Source organism: Dermacentor variabilis, unplaced genomic scaffold, assembly GCF_050947875.1.
Source record: "Dermacentor variabilis isolate Ectoservices unplaced genomic scaffold, ASM5094787v1 scaffold_16, whole genome shotgun sequence".
NCBI lineage: Eukaryota > Metazoa > Arthropoda > Arachnida > Ixodida > Ixodidae > Dermacentor > Dermacentor variabilis.
Genome location: NW_027460324.1, coordinates 1,330,634 through 1,355,093, shown reverse-complemented (window position 1 = coordinate 1,355,093; position 24,460 = coordinate 1,330,634). Strand labels below are relative to the sequence as shown.

Genomic DNA, 24,460 nt, shown 5'->3' with positions numbered 1-24,460 from the left:
GATGTTTTGATACCGGTATAGGTATCGCTCGTATGCCCGGGCCGCACAATTTTCCCATGAAAGCGCCACAAAGATACGATGGGGTATCATTAGACCGCCATACTAGTGCAAACGTATACACATATTACTGTGCGCAGCAACGAACATGAGACAACACGCTGAATATCTATCTTATTGACAAGAGACTCTCGACTGTAAGCACAGCTAGGTCGCTCAGACGGCTATTCGTCATCTTGCTGCGAAGATAAGTCTTCAGTCTTCGAAGGCACGAAATCGTGCTCTCGCAAGATGATCCCACTATCGTCATAGCGATAACAGCTAGCTCGTGCACTTCGTGGAATGCTAGTTTATATTCTCCCAAGACAGTCACCAATTGCAGCAATGTCTCCATCTTGCACTTCCACTGGGTTTCGATGCGCTGAACAAGTTTCGCTACCAGCTGGCACTCAACTTCAACGCTTTCTATGTCGCATGCATAGTGCTTGGAGAAAGGCTTGAGCAAAGAGATGGCCATAATATTCTCATTCCGGGGCGGGGATGTTAACTCCGCAGGGTATATCATTATTCTTCGTGAACCACTTAGTCAGCTAAGCAACCAGCTGGTTCAAAATGGGTAGAAAGACTTCGGCTCTAAATGTTTCCTTTTGAATATGGAGACTATTCTATAACGGGCCGTCCTTCGCTCAGTACATACTGTACTAAATGAGGAGGAAGGAGTGTGATTCTCTGCTTTTCTTTTTGTGACACCCCAGTTTTCTCAGAAATACTGCCGGTTTGCACCCAAACAGCGTCAAATGTGTTCTGCAAACTTCTCAATTTGGAGAACTCGTCAATGACTGTGCGTGTCATAGGGCACACCATACTAACATTGCAGTCTTCTCTTTGTAATAGGTCCGAAAGAACCTTAAGGCGGCTGAGTACTTTGGTAAATAGGCTTAAATGAAAGAGAAACGAGAAGACCATTTTCTCAAGCAGACCCCAGCTTCCGTTGCCCGCCTTCTGTGTGTAGCGATGACTTAAGTGAGACATACAACGATAGCAGGAAAGCTTTTCATTGCTGCTCTGCAAGCCGCTACCTGGCAGGCCCATTGGGTATCGCTGAGACGCTGCAGCTCTATCACAGGCAAAGACCACCTTTTCTGCACATCTACGTAGGGAAAGTGAATTGCAGATATCCTCAGGAAAACATAGAGGCATTCAAAAAGAAAGAAGAATCCCTCACCGGTTTTATCACCTTGCAGATATCCACGATGATAAGAATGAGGCGGTGGTTCATGCAGAGGACGTGCACTGCCTGTGGCACTTCCTGCCTGAACAGCGCCTCGACGCCCCTTGAGGTACCACTCATGACACTCACACCATCATATGTTTGAGCAATCCACAGCTGAGTATGTATGCTGCAGCGATTCAATATTTCCCTTACGTAGCCGAGGAGTTACTTTGCATCCTTGGGCTCAGCTTTGCGTCATCGAAAAAACTACTCAAAGACAGCCCCACTTACGTAGTACCTTACTACAACTGATAATTGTTCCCTTTTGCTTAGGTGCTTCGTTTTATCGACAATAAGTGCAAAGCACTTGGAGCTTAGCTCTTCCTTTACACTTGTTAGTGTGATGTGGCTGAGAATTTCAAGGATCTGTGCTTGTAGCGAATGATGAACGTACTTCGCGTTCGCTGCTCTTACATGCAGTTTCTTTCCGACAATATCGTTATATTTGCCAACCAAGTTCAAGAGCTGAACGAAGCTTCCCTTGTTTTCACTTGTGGCACTTTCATCGTGGCCCGTCTGAGCGATTTCCGGAACAGCAGTGAATCGTAAAATATGTGCAACTCTTGCTTTGTAGAGGCGATTTTCCTGCACCTCCCTGGAGTACGCGTCGCTAAGATGTGTTGCAAGTGAATTGCTCTATCCTCCCGACTTCATATGCGTATAAGAAACGCACGATGTCTGGCAAGACTTATGCGCGAGTGACTATCGTGTTTTCTGAACCCAGCCTGTTTTTCTAGTGCTTTTTTCTAGTTACTGTATCCACCATTGACAAATGCAAGTTTCTCACTGGCACCAGGAGAGAGAGAGAGAGAGAGAGAGAAAAACTTTATTGATTCTATCAAGGATTTTAGCGGTGAGCCGTCTTGCGCTTGCTGCCTGGCTCTTCAGCACTGGTGTGCCGCTATTCCAGGGCTCCACTGAGCCTGGCCACTTCGCACGCGTGCTGCACCATTGCCCTTTGGGCGGTGAGCTCGCTGCTGGTGAGCAGGCCCTCCCATTTCTCCGCACTCCGGTTTTTATGTTTATGGAATGTGTAGTTATGCTTACATTTCCATGTTATGTGGTAAAGAGTTGGTATTTCTCCGCACCATGGGCAGGAGTTTCTGTATTGTGTCGGGTACATTTTACTTAGTATGTGTAGATTATAGAAAGTTTCGGTTTGTAGCCTTCTCCAGTCGGCTGCTTCCTGTTGTGTAAGTAGTGTGTGTGGCGGAGGATATTTGATTCTCTGCCCTCTATGGTAGTTTAATATTTCCGCACACGTCGGCTCCACCGTTGTAGGGTTCTCGAGAGGCTCTATCTGTCCAGCTCGGTATGTGATCTCGCGAACTAGACTGTCTGCTCTCACGTTCCCTTCTATACCGGTATGGGCCCGTATCCAGAAAATTTTGTGTTTCACTTTATTTCCGAGAGTTCCTGCTCCGAGGAGGATTCGCAGGGCCTCTTTACAGACTCTCCCCTGCATGTAATGCCTGCATGCAGCTTTGGAGTCTGTTAATATGGTTAGTGATCTGTTACTTCGCTAGCCTTCGGTCGCTGCAAGCGCTATGGCGACCTCTTCCCGCTCGGCTACCGTGCAATTCCTTATGGTTGCGCAGCTGATTGTCTCTCCCATGTAGTCTACTACAGCCGTAGCTACTCTGTGTGTTCTAGTGTGCTTGTCCCACGGGTATAGCCCTGCATCCGTGTACACCGTGTTTTCCTCTGTTGCCAGGTGGCCTTCCACGTAATCTGCCCTTGCCTGCCTTCTGGCTGCGTGTAGGTTCGGATCCATGTTGCGTGGAATTGGACTTATTCTGAGGGTTTGTTTGACGTTGTCTGGGATGTCTGCCTCTCGATCTATTGCCCCTTTCGTATCGTATCCTAGTCTCTTTAGGAGCATTCTTCCTGTAGCCGACTGCCAAAGTCTCGCTATTTGTGTGTTTAGTTGCGCTTCTGCCAGCTCGCTGAACGTGTTGTGTATTCCTAGCTGCAGTAGCTTGTCGTTTGAAGTATTCCTCGGTAGGTGTAGTGCCGTTTTGTACGCCTTCCTTAGTATTGTTTCTGCTTGTTCTCTTTCTAGCTTGTTCATCAAGTGGTAAGGTAGCGAGTATGTGACTCTGCTGACCACTAAACTTTTAACCAACTTGATCGTGTCTGCCTCTTTCATGCCATGTCTTCTATTTGAAACTCTCGTAAACATCATGCTTACTTGATCTGTCGATTTTTGGAGTGAGCTAATTGTGTGACTGCATTTTCCTCTGCTTTGCAGCCACATTCCTAGAATTCTTATCATGTTCTTTTCCGCTATAAGCTGGCCCTCTAAGGTTATTTCGATTTCGGCCTTGGTGGTGTTCTTTCCAATTCTGAGTATTTCCGATTTCTCTGTGGAGCAAGCCAGGCCTCTTGCCTTAACATAGTTTTCTACGCGTTTTGCTGCCTCTCGCTGTTTCTCTTGCTTTTGTCCTAGCGTTCCTTGGTTGGCCCATATTGTGATATCGTCCGCATACATTGCATGTCGTATGCCCTCGATTTCGCCTAGTTCCCTGGCCAGGCCAAGCATCGCAATGTTAAACAGTATTGGTGAAATGACTATGCCCTGTGGCGTACCTTTGCTTGGGGTGACAAAAGGTTCGCTTCTTATATCCCCTAGTCCTACTGTGGCCGTTCTTTTTGCTAGGAAGGCTCTCACGTAGTCATGAGTCCTCTTCCCAGAATTTATGTTTTGAAGCCCTTCCATTATTGCCGCGTGGCTGACATTATCGAAGGCTCCCTTGATGTCTAGTTCCATTATGATGTTTTCTCCTGTCTTGGGTGCTTTGCTTAGGACCCCTTCCTTAATCTGTAGGAGGACATCCTGTGTTGATAGCTTTGCTCGGCAGCCAAACATACTGTGCGGATACAGTTCCTTGCCTTCCATGAGTTGCTGGATTCTCTTTGTGATTATTCTTTCCTATAACTTTCCCAAGCACGAGGTGAGCGAGATTGGTCTTAGGTTTTCTATCTGTAGCTTCTTTCCTGGCTTCGGGATCACTACGACCTCGGCGTGTTTCCACTCCTCCGGGATTGTTCCCTCGTTCCACAATTTGTTTAAGTAGATTGTTTATTGATCTATCGCCTCCTCGCTTAGGTTGCGAATGAGGGAGTTCTTAATTTTGTCTGCTCCCGCTGCTGTGTTTTTGGTTAGGGACCCCAGAGCTGCGTTCACTTCTTCTCGTGTGATTGGCCTGTCCATATCTGCGTTTTCTTCCCCCTGGTATTCCCCTTTATATTCTTCGGGTCTTTCCTGTCCGTAGCATTTGTTTTTCAAGGCCTCCATTAGCTGCTCTTCGGTACCATCGTACTGGTGAATCAGCCTCTGGATTGCCTTGTTGCTCTCTGCCTTTGTTTTCCCTGGGTCCATTAATGCTTTCAGAATGCGCCACGTTTTGGCCCTGTTGAGCGTACCTTGTAGCGAACTGCTAAACTGTTGCCAGCTTTGCCTGGCCAGTTGCGTTGCATATACCTCTGCTTTTGCTGTGATTTCTGCTATTTTCTTTTTGAGTTTCTTGTTAAGCTTTTGTCTTTTCCATCTTTTAGTGAGCCCACGTCTCGCTTCCCATAGCCCAAGCAGACGTTTGTCCACCTCCGGTACTTGCTCCGTCCTATCTATTTCTTGCGTGTATGTTTCCTGTATTTGTTTGAGCTGCTGACACCATTCCTTGATGGATGTGATCTCTCCCTTTAGTTGTTGACTTCCTTGTCTAAACGCGTACCAATCTGTTAAATGGGCCAATCCTATCTTTCTCTTGATTGTTCCTGCCTCTATTGACGTTCTTACGATGTAGTGATCGCTGCCTAGGTTTTCTAGCGTGTTCTCCCATTCGACTTGGCTTGCTCCTTTCACAAAGGTTAGATCTGGGCAGGTATCTGGTCTTACGCTATTCCCTAGTCGCGTAGGTTGGTTTTCGTCTGTGAGTAGCTCACAGCTTATCCTTTCCGCCGCGTCACTTATCTTTTGTCCTTTTCGTTCTGCCTTCTGGTAGCCCCAATTCGGACTTTTGGCATTAAAGTCCCCTGCTATGATGAGTGTGTTCGATCTGGCTAGTTTGTCTGCCTCGGCAAACAGCTTCTCGAAATCTCAATCTTTTTGTCTAGGGGGGCTATATAGGTTTATTATGAACGTGCTTCTCCCTTTATATTTCTTTCTGGGTATGATTTCTGTGATCACGTGTTCGATTTTTGTCCCCTCAATCTCCTTGTGTGCTATGGTTACTATCTTATTGCTAATGAGGGTTGCGGTCCTTCCGCTCTCTTGGCACGTGTATCCCCTTAGCGTGGGTGTTATGTTGGTTTCCTGTAGCATGATTATGTCTGGTTATGCTCCTTTAGTGTTAATAAACTGCTCTAAGAGGCCCTGCTTCCTCCGATACCCTCTACAGTTCCATTGCCATACGTTTAATTGGCTTTGTCCTGCCATGTTGTGTTGTTATTGTTTGCACTTTGGCTTTCAGGTCCGAAACGCCTCTCATTGTAGAGTCTATCTCTGGCGTCGTTAGTGGTTCTTTGGGTATTTTGATTTTTAACGTAGTTGCGGAAGCTCTGTTCCTGCAACGCTTGCTTTTGCTGCATCTCGTGCATCTGCTTCTGTACTGTTATCATGAAACCTTTGATCTCGTCTCTGAAGTTTTGCTCTTCTGTCTGTTGCGTGTCCTCAACTGATGGACCCGACGTGTTTGTCACGTTCCTCCCATGTGTCTGCCACTGCAACTCTTTGATGAGCTCGTCTAGTTTTCTTTTAAGTTGCCTAGTCTCTTCGCGACATTGCTCTAATTCCTGTCTTATTGCCTTGTTTTCCTCCTCTAGTTTCTTTTCATTATTTGTCTGTGTAATGTTGGTATCCGAGTGCGGAAATAGTGATTTGGGAGGGCCTGCTCTCCAGCTCACCTGAACGCCACCTTTCGTCTGCTGTTGTTTTGGTCCGGGCCGTTCTGCTTCCCCAGTGGCGGGTAGGACTCGTCCTGGCGTCCGTCCTGGCTCTTGCTTCTTCCTCGGCTCCGACTCCCGGGACCAAAGCACCAGGAGAAAACATTTTGCAGGGGTAACAGAAAGCTGCGTCGGCCTTCGCGCAGTACTGCAACCAAGGAAATAGGTGGCAACAGTCCGAGTGGAAGCTTCAGCTCAATTTGCCGTACTTCTTAAACGGAAACGTGTTCAATATATTGACTGTGTGGGTGAATCTGTCTTAAAGTTACAAATGTCCAACTGGCCTGCATGGTGGACATACACATCCGAGGTGGTGAATGTGGTCCCAGAATCATGTTCATCTCTTGCTGTACACGATGCGGAAAGCTCGTCATACTCACTGTCCATCACTGTCCACCCAGGGGCGATCGTAGCTGCGGCGCTGTCGTCACTGGCTACTGAAGCTCTTGTTAAATCTCAATACGCCGAAGAGGCAGCCGGAGCCAACCCATAGAATCCATCACGCGCCTATTGAGAAGTAACGCAACTTTGACGCCGACCGTTGACGAGTCAACACCCTCTACCAGAATATTACTAGCTGAACTAATGGATGAAAGGGGCCGAAGTCGACGGCTACAGAAAGAACAGCGCCGACCTTTGATTCCCAGGCTGCAATACGGTTACATGTTTCATACCGTTGAAGTCGGAGTTCGTCGGAACGGCGTGAAATCCTGGGTGGGATATTGCAACCGATTCGACCTTGGTGATTGGCCGCGTTACGGTCATCAGATTCCCTAGTCTGGTCACCTAAGGAATACGAAGGGATAAAAAGTGGAGACTTTCGTTCAGTGACGCTGATGTGCCCTGTAGTGATCTCGGACATCGAGTGGGCTTCCGTACCTTGAACCCGTCACAATAATGTAACTGCACCCTTTTAAAGAAAAGCTTTCTTTTCCTCTTCCTTCGACTTTCCCACTACTGCTGCTGCTGTCTCGCACACCTCTTCGGGGGATGGATCAGAGCGCGTGTATACAGGACAGGAGCGTGGCAGAGAAGGCCACGCGAGAAACTCGCTTGGACTTTGCACCGCGTCGAATGTGCACATACTGGGGGGGGGCTTAATCCCAGCGCTCGTAACCAGTTGTGGAGATGGGAGTCGGGCATGAATTAGATGATAGCTGGCCCATGCCGTCGTCCAACTTATCCACGCTGAGGGCGTTGTTGAAGGGAAGGACTGCCTCTCATCGAGAACGAGGAATATGGGTTTATTAACAGTATCTACATCAGGACGTTGCAGTTCACCAGTCTAGCATGACGGCGGGAGGAAAGAACACTGAGCAGGCGCAAACAGCCGTTTATAAACACTCGGTCCTCCCTCGATCCCAAGGTGAGTGAAACGTTCGAGCAGTCATCGTAAACGAGTCGCCTCTCTGCGGGCTGGACACACACACTCACACACACACACTTCTTTGTGCGAGGTTCACGGTCCCCAACTGAGGCCAGACGGGCTTCGTAGAACTCGGGGCTTACATCAGGAGAGGTGCTTTTTATTCCCCGAGCTGACCCCCGCAGCGCGCCCGGTTGCCCATTGTCTTGCGTCTTGAACGGCGCGTGGAAAGGGACCTCGAACTACGTTCCCCCGGGTACTCCCTTGTTCATAACAGACCATTTCGGCGGTGGCAGGTTCAGGTACAAAGCCTGCTTCGTCGAACTCATCTTGGCACCTGCGACGGAGAGTCGAGGTCGCGGCTATTGTTGACGACGTGAGGCTAGAGGGTTGCGGTGGTGTTCCACGAAAAGTTGACGCCGCTGTCGCAACTGGCTGGCAAAACTTGCACGTCAGCGGGCTGTTCTTAACAATACCCTCTGGAGCTCCTGGGCATCGCTATGTACGCATCTTGACAGTTGTAATTGTCCGTGACCCCCCGCAAAAGTATTGCAGAAACTGCAGCGCTCACCTTTATACTAACGTGCAAGTCCAGAGGCAATCGGGTACAACTTTAGAAAAAGGAGGAGGCTCCGCCCAGATTCCGAAATGCGACAGCCGATTACCTCCATGACTAAAGTAGTCCCGCTCAAAAAACCATGCTTAGAAAACGCATAATTCTCTGTATAATTAAAGTGTTTTGTATTCTGATGACTGGTTTGGTCGAGCTCTCATGAATGGAATTCTACACCACATGCCGCATCGCGAGAGAAAAAATAACGCCGTGCCTTCTACAGCCCTGCGCGCTGTCGGCTTTTAACGCGATAGCGTTAAGGAGCTCGTGTCGCAGAAAAGCCGGTGCTGTCGGTGTCGGCGTCCGCGGCGTCGGCCGTGAGCGATAAATCGTGGCAGGCACTTCGTAAATAAAAAGCAACTTCCAAGACAGGCTGGGTGGGAATCGAACCAGCGTCTCCTGTGTGTGAGACGGAGACGCTACCACTCAGCCACGAGCTTTTTTTCCTTTATTGCCGGCTTTGACATACACAAACAATACAGAAAAAGGAAAAACATGTCAACAAGGATTTTGCTGGCACGACATATCAAATTTTTTTCAATGCTACAAGTTTATCTAGCATGTCAATCCATGTTGGTTGTTCAGGGAGTGCGCGATGGACATCCCTGAACCGTACTACAGATTCAATGAAGTGATCACGTGTAGGTCGCGAATTGACATCGGCATTGTTGAACTGCGTTCTAGCTTTCCACAAACTGTGGAGGCCCAGGAGCATTATAGCGTCATACGGAAAAGCCTCCTTTTCTACCGGTAAGAATCTTATTCCATGGGGATCTAAAGGTAACTCTTTCTTTAAAGTCCTTTGTAGCCCGTCCCAGAAAAAGATGGGATCCCAGCAATCTAGAAACGCATGCTCTATCGTTTCAGGTTTCCTGCATAAGAAGCAGTTAATGGACCACGGGACAAAAAAACCCCTGTTATGCATCCATGTTTTAACTGATAAGGTGTTAGTGTGTAGTTTAAAGAAAAAAGTTTTTACCGAAGGGGGTACTGGCATTCTTTTAACCCTTTTGAGGACATCTCCTGGGCCTCCACGGTTTGACATACGGCAAATCGGTACAGGGAGCATAGTGTCAATTAGATGCTTATACAGTTTTTTCCTAGTAATATTGGCGAGATACTGCACAGAGAACCGCACATGCAACATTCTGTACGCAAGCACGACTTCTCGCAGGTAACCTTTAACGGCACCATGCATTGCTTCACACGAGCATACAACAAATCCTGGAAGGTGACGACATAAAAGCACTTGGATGACTGTGCGAAGGAACACATCATTCTGATCGCGAAGGTACATAAAGCGCGACACCACTTGTCGCACAAATAAATGTGCCCACCCAAGGCCCCCTTTCGTTACTGGCAAATTATCAAGGGACTTTACTCCCGCACGGGTTGCAGAATCTAGCAGAATCAAGCGCCGTTCCTTTCTTTAGATTACTATCTACCTATCCCTCTGCCCGTGCCGATAACGACGTTTGGCTGGCGTAGATCGTTTCCCCCTCCGAGACGCCGAGTTCTTTGGTTCGTTCCGTTTGCTCAGGCGCACGTTTCGTTGCCGCGCCGAACGCTGCGTTGCTCGACGCTCAGCGCGTGATAGGTGGGCGCAAAGTCCGATGCGGGGCGCCTCGTAAGTGATCGCTGCGCCGTAGTGCATTGTCTTACACCCCTTGGCGGGTCGACGGGAAGCTGTCGCGTTCCACTCTTGAAGGCGAAGCTTAAGCGTCCTCCAATTTCTTTAACTTCATTGCAAGGGACAAAAGTAGAAAGAGCAGCACTGCATGGCTATTGCGCTGGTCTACACGTACGCGGCACATTGACTACTCGTTTCCGAGCTTAAAATGGATCCGTTGCTATTTAACAAGTACTTAAAAGAAGCAATACATTTATCGAAACCATTGCAAACCTGGGGCGAGAAGAACCACCGAGGCAGGAACTGTACAAAATCGTTCCACTAATTGTTTTAAATAAATACTCTTGCTTTTAAATAGCATAAGATTTAGATATCTTGTTGGTTTTGTGTTTTCATAAACCTATTTTTAAGAATGTGATTGGTTTTTTTGTTCCTTTTCACATTTTTTTTGTACAGCGACACTGTACACGAACGCACCCGCCGCTAGCAGTATGCACCAGACATTGGCAAATTTTCGTTGTCGTAACTTGATTTTGAAGCAAAACAAAACGCCATGGAACAAACACGCAGGTTGTTTGTTTTTAGCGGTGTGTCGCCGCGGGATCGTGTTTTGGGACGAAGCGTAGCGCAGCCTCCGCATTGCTCGCTGCAATCTTTTGTCGCCGGATCACGGCACAAAATAAACACACGCAGCGGAAATGGTACACAGCTTGCTCGCCATAATGTTTGCGCCATGATAGACCACCACAAACAGTTTGGGAATTCACTCTGAAGAGGGGCAGATGCACACGATTGACGTGACTCGGCCCAGTTCGAAGCGGGGGCGGCCATCTTCTCTATCGGCGGGGTGTAGACAGTCTAGACTGACGTCCGGCTCGTGACGTCAGCATAGAGTGCGCGCCCGTTGATGGATGCTCGTGTGCATCCGCCTTGCAGAAGTAAACGCCCATTTTTTTTCTAAACTTGTACCCGACTATAGATAGAATGGAAGAGAGGAGGGGGGAGAGAAAGGAGACATAGGGTGGAACAGACGCAGTAGCTAAACGAGTGAACAACGTCCTTGCCACTTTTCTCTCGCAGTGCCCATCCAAAGGTAACGGAGGGGGGACTGAGAAAAGATGACATGAAAACGCAACGAAACGCTACTATACTTTAGACAAGACAGCGGTTGCGGGGAAATGGGATAAATTTAACTTCAAGGTACGGTACAATACGTTACTGCTATTTCTTAAAAATAAACACCGTGCAAATATGTCAAGCGGACAACGTACGCAGGGCGTGCAGAAAAAGAGCCGCATTAATTAAAGCACACTGCAGGGTCCAGGCGACACCACGGAATCGTCAGCGCGACAGAGCAACACTTGTGGGCCCGCCGCGGCAGCTATGCGGCCACGTCACCGCTCGACGTCGCGGATTTGATTCCGACCGCGGCTGCCGCATTACGACGGGGGCGGAATAAAAAACGCTCATACGCTTAGATTTAGGGACACGTTAAAGGTTAAAGGTGTCAAAATTAATCCGGAGTCAGCCACCACGGCGTGCCTCGTAATCAGATTGTAGTTTTAGCACGCACAGCTCCATAACTCGATTCAAGTATGATACTTTCCCAACGATGCGATGTGCCATTTGAAACAATGACAATGCTCAACCCTGTGAGAGGTTGTAAAATATGGTGCAGAACGATGCCTCCAGCAAATGCCTCTCCCTGTGAGTTCTATGTACTACCCAGAAAAACAGCAGGGGTGCACGGAAGGTAACGTTTCGCGTCAACTCAGCACTCTCGCGTTGGTCTGAACGTTGAAGATACGAAACACTCGCCATCAACACCACCGTTAATTATTGTCAATCAAAGCAAAAAGGGCAGAAAGCTTAGCTTACATCGATTCCCACAGCGCGTGGGATGTGCATAATTTTTCCTTCATTCCTACTACAGGGCGTAGTCGTCGAGGGGCTTGGATTCCCGGCTCAAACGCCACTTCGAGCCGCATCACTCCCGAGTATGTCGGTATTCGGCACGCGTGTCTTTACTGTCAGGGGGCGGGGGGAGGAGGGTATGGCAATTAGGCTCGCGCATGGCTGACTGTAAGTGGTGGCGTTCTGCAAGGTTGGGTGGCTTACTGGGACTAACTGAGAATAGGCAGTGTTGTCCCAACGGTTTTCTGTGCGAAAAGCTGCGGCTTAGAAAGGACATGCCCTCTAAACTCGTTTGGCCCCGCTTGCGATTTTGTGGCCGAGGCTATTACGTCCGATGCTCGAACTTGCCGGTTCACGGAAGCAGGACGAACAAGGAAGAAATGCAGCCCATTTTTAAATCTATTTAGAACCATTGGAACCACCTTTATCTCGTCGCGGAAGTTCGCGCTGCATTTCAAGCGCCTATTCTATCACAAAGGCGAGGGTAATTACTTGTGATCATAAATTTTCTATAATAATTTTTTAATGCTTAAACAAAGATGTCGTTTGTAAAAGGTGCTGCTGTCATACATGTGCCTCCAAGTTATATTACATCAAAATTGACATTTTGATTCGTACCGCCTACCTTGAATGAGATGTTCGGCGCTCGCGGGGGAGGCAAAGGGGTGCAGGCGGAAATGTTTGGTGGCCGGCCGCCCCCCGTGCCCCCTCCCTGGCGCCGTCCCTGCAACGTACTGGACAGGATCCATGCTAGGTGAGTAGCGTGGTGCGCCTGCGAGTGTCGCACCCGCCGTCGGAGGTGCGCGAACAGCGGGGCGGTGGCGACGCATTTCTCAAAGCACCCGCTAACAATGAGGGGGAAAGCTGGCCGCTGACGGAGGAGCTAGTCGTATTTCTTGGGCGGGCAAACTGTCGGGTTCGTAGCCACGAATAACGGGCTCCGTAGAGTGCGTGACCATGGCTTGGGCGATGGTCGCGCGGCCGCGCTCGCTGCTGGGCCTTAGGCCGAGCAGCGTTCCACTTGCTCGCCAACGTTTTTGTCGATAAAGGTTTCAAAAAATTGGGCCCACCTGCATGATTGTGCCGTCGACGGGCTCCCGGTCACCAGCGCAACCGATGAATATTGGTTTTGGAGTCGCCGTCCAAGATTGGCGTACACAGCGATTCTCGAAACACGGAGTGTGCGGAGCATGCGTCTGCTCCGACCAGCCCCTCACCTGCGTCTCGAAGAAGAGACTTACTCGAGCAGCCATCAAACATAATCTGGAGAAAAAGAGGGAAAGCGAAATGCAGCAATAATGAAACAGAGCACTTTGGGGCCTTCATAAGTACGACGTCGTGCATGGAATCTGGAAGCCAGTAATGGTGCCAGCGTGAACTTTTGCGAAGGCCATTTTGTCCTTCAAGTAAGACATCTTGTCGGTTTGGGAAGTTAACGAAAGTTCGGCAGGCCGGTTGTTTTGAGGAGCCCACGGTAAAACCACAAATGAGGCAGTGCAGGGTGACATGGGTTGGGCCTGTTTTGAAGTCAGAGAAGCGCAGAGCAAAACATGTTTTGCAGAAAGGCTCAGAAACGTGGATATGAATAAATAGGCTACTAAAGTGTTCAAGTACCTCTACTAGAAAAGCGTGGACACAGAATGGAGGTAGAGGTCGACAGAGTTAGCAACCAAATACAGGGTAATTGAAAGTGCAAATAGACAAGCAGGAGTCATGAGAAAGAAAGAGAGAGAATCACAGATGGTGAATTCGTTCCGAAGGGTGGGAAGAAAAAGGACATGGATGTTTACAAGAATTGGAAGAAAAAAATTACAGGAGAAAACCTGTACGGTAAAACAAAGGGCAGTGGCTCACTATTTGAGGCTAGAGCTGGTTACGTAAGGACAAAAACATACAGCAGCAAGTGTTCGCATCAAGATCACGTACATGTATGCTGGAGCAAAAACCCGGAGACTACTCAACACATGCTAATGGACACGAAGGCATTCATCCAGTTGGACCCGAAGGTAACGCACACCTTCAAGAAGCACTTGTATTTAATGTGGATGGAAGCATGAACCGGTCAGCAGTGGAGATCAGCAAGAGTTGGTTAGAGTATCGGTGGAAGAAAAAGCAGGGGAAAATTTATACGAATGGATCCGTTAGAGGCATAGGTAGCGATAATTGGTACATAGACAAGTGTTGAGGAAAGGAAGGTAAGCGAGATGTGTAAAAAAAAATGCTGCAATGAAAAACATAGACAGTATGTCAGATTCAATGAAGCACGCTGCGTGACCATTTGTCAGCTCCCTGTTTTGACGGAGGGGCCAATAAATCACCACCATCATCAAGCAGCGCTGCCTGTGGGAGCAAATGAAAACGTTGCAAACGCAGTCAGGTAGACGTGTTGTGCACGGGACCACCGACTGCGAAGTTGTGTCTCCCGTGCATCTGTCTGCACCAGCCTGCGTTCAGTGTCACAGCGGACTCGAATACCCGGAAGGCTGGCACTGGTCCGTGAAATTCTGTATATTTACGGACAAATAGTGCAATAAAAGAGAGGAGACAAGCCTGGCGAGTCAAGTCGCGCTTCTTCGCTTTCGCATGGGAATTAGTTAACGTTTTCGCGTATGAAAATCTCCGTGTCGCACAGTCGATTACGGGGCTCTCGCACGTAACTGGCACCCATCATTAAAGTGGAGACTGGGACTGGTAGCCTCAGTTGGGTACCACTGCTGAGCTTCGGCAGGAGCGGCTGCTTGCAGGGATGGGGAGTAGTTCGATGTGGTGCGATATCTCTGTTTGTTAATAACGAGAACGAAGAAAGGCAAATGATTCGTCAAAGTAAAAAAAGTGCGAAAAAACTCTCGTGCAACGCACCAGTACAAAGAGAGACGATTTTACAACCGTATTGCGTAACACAACGACTGCAACGTCGATGAGTTGTCTAAATCCATGATGATTTTGTGGCCCCGTAACTTGGTACTTTTGAGGCGGCTTTCCACGCGAGTTTCTTCACGCTCTTTAGCCTTCGATGAATCATTTGCCTTTCTTCGTTTTCTTTTATTGCGATAACAATGATACGGACTCTCCAGGCGCATTTTGACCGTCGCCGTGAGGTTCCGTATAAAGACCGAGGGCGACAACACCGTCGCCGGGCGTCGTGTGCTACGCGTGCGAGCGACGGCACTCGAGGGAAGCCGACGGTCGCCGGTCAACCTGGCGGGCGCGAACGAAGAAAGCGGAGAGCAAACGCGCCGTCTTACGTCGCACGGAAGGCCGTTGAAGGATGGGATGAAGGAGCCTAGGCGTTGTGCCCCAGCCGCAACTGCGCGTTTTTCGACGGGGCACACGGGGAACTGACGATCGTAAGCTCCATCTCGCGTGCCATTTATGGAGGAAAGCGGGGAAGCAGCGCAGGAGGGAGGGAGGCGTCTACAACACCGCCAACAAGCACGCGCCTCATCTTCAAATTGATCTGCAGACGGCTCCTACGTTTGGACGTGCTGTGCTCTCGCCGTTCTTACATTGAAGCGATAGCCCGCACGAAGGTCACTTCGGTCGCGTCTGCGGCCACGTTTGCTCACACCAGCGTTCTGGCAGCGAGTGTCCGCGCTCATCAAGTGTGATGTGTTCATGTTGGCTTGTGCGCGCTGCTAATGCTTGCTAATTCGGTTACTAAAGGCTCACTCAGACTAGGCCGACCCGACACCGATTTCGGTGTGCCGACTGTCGGCGACAACGTTTTTTACCTTCGTGTCAGCACCTCTGTCAAACTGCACCAACGCCGAGGTCTCAGCCAACCATCGGCACATTGTTGGCATCGCTAGAGTGTGATAGAGGCGCCAACACAAAGGAAAACGCGCTGTCGGCGAGAGTCGGCAGACTTAAATCGGTGTTTGGCCGGCTTACTTTGAGTGAGCCTTAAGGGAATGTTTACAATTTTAAACGGCCGATAAAACTAATATGCTTACTTCGTATAGCTGTCTACTAATTTGCTATCGCAATCGATGATTCGCCTTTCTGGCGATATTGCTACTATTTATAACATGCAGTCGTATCGCCTCACATCAAAGCACTCGCCGCACTTGCAAGAAGCGGCCGCTCCTGTCGAGGCTCAGCAGTGGTAGCCAGAGGAGCATGCAAGTTCCAGTCTCCCCTTTAATAATTAATGGGCTCCATTTACTTGCGAGAACCCCACAACTGACTGTGCGACACAAATAATAATTTTGTATGCGAAAACGTTAAATAAAGTGGCATGCGAAAGCAAACAAGCGCGACTTATTTGACTAACGCAACAAGTTTAGTGGTGCAGGCTTGTCTCCTCGTTTTTTTGCGCTACCTGTCTGTAAATATGAAGCATTTCATGGGCCAGTGCCAGCCCTTCGGGTTTTCGAGGCTTCTGTGTCACTGAACGAAGGCTTGCGCAGACACACAATACCGAAGATGCAATTTCGCAGTCCGTGCTCTGGTACACAACACGCCTACGTGACTGCACCGCCTGGCAATGTTTCCAATTGCTCTCGCAGGCAGCGCTGCTCGGTGATCATAATGATGATGACATATTAGCCTCCTTTTCGAAACAGGCGGTGACAAATACTCACCTAGCCTGCTTCATTGAATCAGGTATACTACGGACAGGTGGCGATAGCAGAGATAAAAATAAGGAATTGATTGATTGCAATAGAAGCGATATTAATGAGTTCAAAAATTGGGACAGGTGACTTTTGTAGGAGATACGAAGGTACACATCGAGGCTCTAGGCGTATATACGGATCATAACGGTTCTCCAGCGCTAGATCTGTACGATGAACGAAACCTTATAGCATATAACAGGCAGAAGTGTCGTGGGCAGGTAACGTGGCAATGCACAAATACGCAGTCATGTAACGACTACGCCTTGGTCTGAGAAACGGTCTACGAACCACTAGACCAAACGGTGATTAAGCACTTTGGAGCACTATGGGGTCCACTCCGGATTCGCTACTTCTAACGGGCACTTTCTACCAGGATTTTGCACGATCAGGATCCAGTAGGTCGTGATCGTAGGCTCTCATCTGCACCAATATGCTTAGTGAGCTCAACCAAGCCGATCCCGATTCTCGCGCCATGAAACAGTTACCATCCTTGATCACGACCAAAAACTTTGATCTTTATCGGGCTTTTTCGCGATCCAAAGTGCCCTTGTTGCCCGCAATAAAAGAATGACCGAGAGCCAAAGTGATTCGAACCGCTGCTGCCCTCCTCTCACAGCGCAACTCCCAGAGTAAAGATGCCACACAGTACGTTCCGCGTACTATATACAAATGGCCTAGCTGTCAAAAGCGCGCGCTGTCAGACAAACGACTCAGGACTATGTGCGTCGCAAGCGCAAATCAGCCGACGCTCACTGCGTCACTCAAAGCACGTCGAGCTGCAGCGATATTGTCGGCGCCATAAGCAAACTGTTATGACTTAGCTACGAGGCGCAACAACAACGCTGCCGCAAATAATGGTAAGCATTCAGTAAAACATCAAGACCGCAAGTTCGGCCCCTTGCTTAGGGTTCATTTTAAGGTCCATTGCAGCGCAATACAACACACGCACAAAACGAACTTATAATGCGACGACATGGCGCTGACTCCCAACTGATAGTTTTATTAAAGATATGACTAACATATTGTTACAAGCTGTCATGAACCACGCCGGCCGCGCAGGCGTGGTTAAACACCTCGTTAAACACCTGTGTTAAACACCTCGTGTGTAACAATATATATATAGACGCCAGTTCATAACCGTGACATGCACGAGACACAGAGATACATCGAGGCAACTGTGACTAACTGAGGCATAATCAAAATTGACATGTGTAACGCAGTTGCTTGTCATGAAGAGCGATATACGGTTCGCTGATACATGATTTGCCCCTAATCTTTATATTGTAAGCCTCAGCGATTCTCCTTGTCAATTGGCGCGCTTGTTTATAAATGACATTAGTTTTTATAGGCTCGACAACCACACGACATGCAATGATCCGGAAGATGAAGTGGCGCAACCCCTTGAAGAGATAGCTCATGCTCCCGAAGTCGAATATTCACACATCGCTTCGTTTGTCCCACGTACTCTCGACCACAAGACAATGGAATGGCATACAGAACCTGCTTAGCACAATTGATGTACCTGTTCATAAATTTGACAGTGCATTTTCCTTTCATTTGCTTTTCCTTCAGCAAATTATCAAGTAACGGGCACATACGACCTATCTTAAGTTTCGCAGAAAAACGAACATCAATGTTGTACCTTGAACCAACGTTCATAATCCTATGCGCTAGCCTGCGAACATACGGTACAACTGCGTTTTTTTTTTCTTCTAATTCAGTTTGAATACCTTGGTCATTTATGCTCTTGACGCCGCGAACCATAGTTTCACTCACAGATGAAATGATCGCTTCGGGGTAACCAGCGCCCAGTAGACGATTTACCTGATCAGAAAAAGCAGGTTTCGTCATATGAAAACAAGTTTTTTAATGCAGCATTCAGGATAGTTAGTGTTCGCTATAGCCCGCTTCAATACTTTAGATTGACCGGATTTGTAGTTCAAAATGGGCTTAAGCGACCTGGGATCGTATTTTCAGCACACATGATTTTTACCAAAAGTTAACCTTCAGTCCAGAAACTGCACTTTATTATCTTTGCGGACTTCGAAATTAAAATCAAGGCCCATGCCGTGCTGCCCGAATACCGTCAAAACTTCATCAACAGCCTCGGGCTGAATGTCACTGTTAAATAACATAACGAAATCAACATAGCGGATAACCTTATTGCAAAGCTTAGCCAGATTGTCTATCAATATAATCTAGAAAAATGTCACTAATGATAGGAGCTACACACGAGTCAATGCATGCCCCCGACTTTTGTATATACAGATCCTCTGTCTCTGAAACAAAGGTAGATCTCAAGTAAAACAAAAACGTTCAAGAAAGGCTTCTGTTGAGATACCGCAACCATTGATGAAGGCTTCTTATTCATTGTCACACATTAGGCAGTCTTTGACACATTTCATAACCTGCGCATGTGGAAGGGAGTAGTATAAGTTTTCCACATCTACGCTGAAGGCACACCGGATGTTCAACTAACGGTCTTCCAGGCGCTTGATATTACTTTCGACATCCGTAAAGATCATCAACTGCAATTTCTAGACCTTAGGTTAACCTTTGGTAAAAATCATGTGCCCTGAAAATATGATCACAGGTCGGTTAAGCCCATTTTCAACTATAAATCCAATCAATCTAAGGTAGTGAAGCGGACTATAACAAAGACTATCCTAAATGCTGCAATAGAGAAGTCGTGTTCTCATATGTCGAAGGCGGCGTATTCTGATCAGGTAAATCGTTTACTGGACGCTGGTTACCCCGAAGTGATTATTTCATGTGTGAGTGAAAGTACCGTTCGTGGCGTCAAGAGTATAAATGACTAAGGTGGTAAAACTAAATTACAAGAAAAAAGCGGAAAAAACGCAGTAGTAACGTATGTACACAAGTTGGCGCTCGGGCTTAAGAACGCTGGTTCAAGGTACAGCATTGATGTTTCTTCTGCGAAACATAAGATAGGTCACATATGCCCGTTAGTTCATATGCTGAAAGATAAGCAAGTAAAGGGAAAGTGCACTGCCAACCATGTGAACGGGTACATCACTTGTGTTAAGCAGGTTGTATGCGCCATCCCATCATCTTGTGGTAAAGAGTACGTGGGACAAAGCAAGCGCCGTGTGAATGTTCGACTTAGAGAGCATGAGCTATCTCTTCAAGGGGTTGCGCCACTTCATCTCCCAGAGCATTGCAAGTTGTGTGGTTGTCACCCGTTCTTTTAAAAAAAAGTAATGTAATTTTTAAACAAGCGAGCCAATTGACAAGGAAAATCGCTGAGGCTTATAATATAAACATTAGGGACAAGGCTTGTATCAGCGAACTGTGTTCGTTCATGACAAGAAACTGCGTTACCTATGTCAATTTGGATTATACTTCAGTTGGTCACAGTTGCCTCGATGTATCTAGATCTGTGTCTCGTGCATGTCATGGTTATGAACTGGAACCTATACATATGTTAGACATCAGGCACGTACCCAAGGGGGGGTCGCCCCCCCCCCCACCGCTATTAAGCGGCATACCACCCCCCCTCCACGCCCACGCCACCACCTCTCACAGACATTCCTGAAGCGCCGACATATCAGTCTAGTCGCCGGTGAACATTTTGCTGCCTTTTACAGCCAAAGCTGTATATGACTGATCTTCCGCAGTTTCTTCGGCGTCCATCAACAAAAAAAAAACCCTCACGTAGGGCGATCCTGGTGATAGTGCAGCAAGGATCCAAGCTCAATGGCAGATACCCCTGTTGGCTCGGGGACTTGTAACGCGCCCTTCGAAATCTTCGGAATGGCCCCACGTAAGGCGAGTGCTTAACTCTTGCTTCATCTCCGCTGCGGGTCGGCCCTGCATTGCACTACACCTTCGGGATGGACCCACATTCGGGATGGACCCACGCCTGCTTCACCTCCGCCGCTGGTAGGCCAGGTATGGCAATACCGTCGGGATCGGCCCTCGTACAGGGAATGCTAAACGCCTGCTTCACCTTTGCCGCGGGTCGGCCCGACATTGCATTACCTTCGGGCCACCGCTCGGCGGAGGTGAAGCACTTTGATTTTCGTTTGAGAGCTTTGACTGTCATTAGCTCTCGCTGCCATCCCATCCTCACAGAGTGGAATGGTTGTCCATTTTTTCTCTCTTTTTGGACGGTGGTAGTTATCGGCATCTCCTGGGGTGTGAAGGCCAGTTTTCTCATCGATTTGGTGAGATGCGAAACAGCGCCCATCACCAGACCCTGCAATGACCATTAAACCCATAAGCAATATGACTGTCTCCCGTTACCTCGTCTGGCTTTTCCCTAATTGTACAACACTTTTGGGCAAACTTGGCAACCGGAAACAATAGTCGCAAGGAGTTGAGAAATTAAGCGATCTGCTAAGGGAAAGAGCCAAGACAACAGCCAAACAGGACGGAAAAGCGAAAATTAACAAATTTAACCATTGTTTGTAAAATTATTTATGGATCAGCATCCTTGGGTTCAAAAAGGAAGTAGAGAAAATGCGGCCGGAAGTGGAGAATTCCGTTTGTTTTGAATGACGCTTCTACAGTTATCAGTAGAGCGGCCTGACGTAGCCACTTCTCTGCTGTGGTTATGTGGGTGTTTTTCTAAGCTTCCGCGGTGGGCGCAGTACCTCTAGAACCGAAGCGTCCTGCGCTCTACGCGGTCGTACGGGACTGCATCGTTACGCGACTTCCAAAACGAGGGATCCAAAAGAACTCTAATTGTTTCGCAAACATATATATATATATATATATATATATATATATATATATATATATATATTTAGAGCCAATTCATAAAACGGTACTAGCAATCTTTATTTTACACTTTCGCTTGTTTGCTTGTTCTTGGCAATGTTTTGTCTGCGCTTCTGTCAAGCGCGAGTCCATTTGGTGTGGTTCCAATTGTTTGCCAAGTAAAGGAGAGGTGTATCTCACAGGCGTACCTGTGAGGTACACCTTATTTAAATTCACTTTTGCGGGTTTACGCGTCTTTATGGCGAATGGTAGGCATTATTCATATTTGTACTAGTAAAGGTACATCCCCCCTCATTTGCTTACAAAAATTACCTTGGGTTGGGCCCTCCCCTCACCCCCCCCTTGAACAAAAATCCTCGATACGTGCTTGTTAGACATATGTTCAATAAAAAAATCATCTGAGAGTCAGCGCCGTGTCGTTGTTTTATACCTTCCTTTTTTCCGTGTCTTGTGTTGCGCTGTAACGAACCTTACAATGAATTCACTAAAACGGCAAGCTTTCGCATTACGACTTACTGGAGGCTGTACAGAGCAATTATCCGTGCCTGCCCGCATTCCTTTCATTCTATTTGCCGAGGAAATTGTACAAATTGAAACGCGGCTGTAGGCCCCTAGTGTTTTTGTCATTGTTGAGACGGCTCACCACGCAGCAGTACCGGGCGCCTTGGCTACCCGACCACCGAATCATCGCCAAATGATGGCGACGCCAGGAGCAATGTCGCAATAATGTGTTGCATCCCGAGCGCCTCAGAGAGCTGGTGGCTGATACGTGGTGACGCGGCTATCCGCTAGGAGAAAGAGTGCCGCTGGCGTCTGTCAGCAAACTTGAGGTTGGGAGCTTTCTGTGGCCCGACGAGCTCGACTCGTGCGGAAGCCATCGGCACGATCTCATTGGCCCGCGCTCCCCGCCGCGCGCGGCCGGTTCCTGTGGTGACGTTCGCTGGGCGGCAATTATCTGGAGAGGATATATCTGTGGCGAACAGCCAGATTTTGCACGTGGGTGGTAAGCGACCACCCACGTGCAAAATCTCGTCGAAAGTTGGTCGCTTTTATGCGCCACGGAAGTGAGCCTATAGTCTACTTCAACGACAGGTGCTTAATATTGAGTTACAGAAACAGTAATGCGGCAAGGGTAAAGTAACATGGAATGACACGTCACATTAGTCAACAAAATAAGAGGGGTACAAAACACGAGCTCTACTTTGTAAGTGGACGTCTTTACGCTTGTCTGCGGGACAAACTTGGCACGTGTGCAGCCTGGCCTGTCCCAAACTCTTTTATCATGGTGTGCATCTCCACTCTCATAGAGCGCCTAGCTTTCATGCTGTTCTCATCACAGAGGTAGCCGTGTGGCACCCGAGCAATGGAGAAATCGTGGCCGTGAACTTCAGTCATCCTTTCTACAAAGGATGTCGCGTTCCCGAGTGTACTTTCAAAAACACCCACTAAGCGGCCCTCAGTGGCACCTCTATAGCGGTACACTACGCCTATAATCCGCGCGAATTTTTGTTGTCAATCTACAGATCTTCCGGAATCCCGTCGTCAACGAACGCCACACAAAGCAGCGCGGTTCCAAAGCAGCCGCGGCTGTCTCTTATCAAGAGAACCTTGCCGAACCCGCAACACCGGAGAGTTCACTGGCTCCCAGAGCCGCAAGGGGGCACAGGGCAAGTGTCGCAGTGCATCCTGCTGCACCCGCGCCATCGAAGTCCAAGGCGAGGTCGCGTCCCCGGCAGAAAGCGAAAGCTGCTGCGGAGGATTTGAACGATGACAGCCGTAGTGAGGTAAGCATTCTGCTTAGTGTGCTCAAGAACCTTTAGCTCGGATGTTACTGTATAAATACATGGGAAAGAAGAAAATTTGTTTTCTCGTCAACCACTGCGCCAAATTTGATGAGGTTTGTTGCATACAGCAGAAAACGTTAAAGTGTAGTGTCTGTTTGTGGTGATTTTTGTTTGTGTCGTGAATTTATTATCAACACTTGCAATAAAATGCAAACTCTCAGAAATCGGAACTATCCTATTTATAATTCTGAACTCAGCAGTAAGATATGAAATCGATTCTGTAAACAGCATCTAATAGAGAATCTAAAGTGGACAAAATTATGTTACACGTGGTTAAAAATAAAGTAATATGTGAATAGACCTTTCGGAAAACCCTCGTAAGCAATGGAACCAATTCACATAAGATATCAACCTGCATATCAATTGTGTCCGCTTTAGATGACTAACGGATGCACTTTACAGAAATGCGATATCTGTTCTTGGTTTAGAGCTACGAATTTATAGACTTCGTGCTTCTATTCTTTTCAGAGATACAAATTCTTGAAAATTCTTTTTACAACATTCAGGCCACAAATGACAATTCCTCTTCCAACAGCCACTGCAATTTAAGCTTTTCTTTCAAATGCAGCAAATATCTTTAGAATCTGTCTAGGGCTTATCTCAGAAAACAGCTTCTGTGTTTTAGATGTATTTGAGCAGGCGTTATCGGAATGGGTCCGAGCTAAAGCTTCCTCTTAAAGGCGCCCTTCAGTAGACTAAGAAATTGTTCTATTGCAGGTACAATTTGTGTGCTCTATATTTGCTATCTATTGAGGGTCATGGGGGTTAGAGAGGGGAGTGATTAAAAAGGTGAACAAAAGGCAACGAAGCTAATGTGTAACAGTACATGAACGAAAAATACAATATGCTTTCTGGTTCTGCCTTGATATCTTAATAATAATAATAATAATAATCATAATAATAATAATAATAATAATAATAATAATAATAATAATAATAATAATACCTTTATTCATAAAAACAAGTAGCACAAAGTGCCAAGGCATTAGGAAAAAAGTTGCTACAAAAGCAACTTGACTAGTCCTAATAAACAGAAGGTCCAAAAGGCAGCATACAGCAAGGAGCGAGAAAAAAAAAGAAGAAAAAGAAAGGAAAGAGGAACAACAAAAATGGAGAAAGGAAAGAGCGCAATGGCATGTAGTACATAGATCTTACTTAAACAATTTGCTTCGCAAATGAAACAGCTCGGGAAAAACAAACAATAAAGATATATAGATACACAAAACTCTTAAAAAGAAAAAGATTAGGTACATGGTTAAACCCAATTCTAGGGGTAATAGAAATTATACATTTCTCTGCCAGAACAATTAGGTACATCGATGGACGCATATCTGAGACTATTCAACAGAGTGGGGAGAGTGTAAAAATCATTTCGTTAACATAGGTTGAACGCACATGCAGCACATGCCAGTATTCCGGGGACCTGGTGTTATAACATGGTATATTGTGTTTTAATCTAGTCAGAGATGAAACAAGGCTTAAGTTCTGTTTGGTTTCTTTTAGGTGTCCAAGAGCAAGGC

At 47.4% G+C, this 24,460-nt stretch overlaps 1 pseudogene; it reads right to left on the bottom strand.

The window, feature by feature from the left end:
• Positions 1-102: 102 nt before the first annotated feature.
• On the bottom strand, positions 103-22,491 carry LOC142568092 (uncharacterized; annotated as a pseudogene).
• Between the last annotated feature and the right edge of the window lie 1,969 nt (positions 22,492-24,460).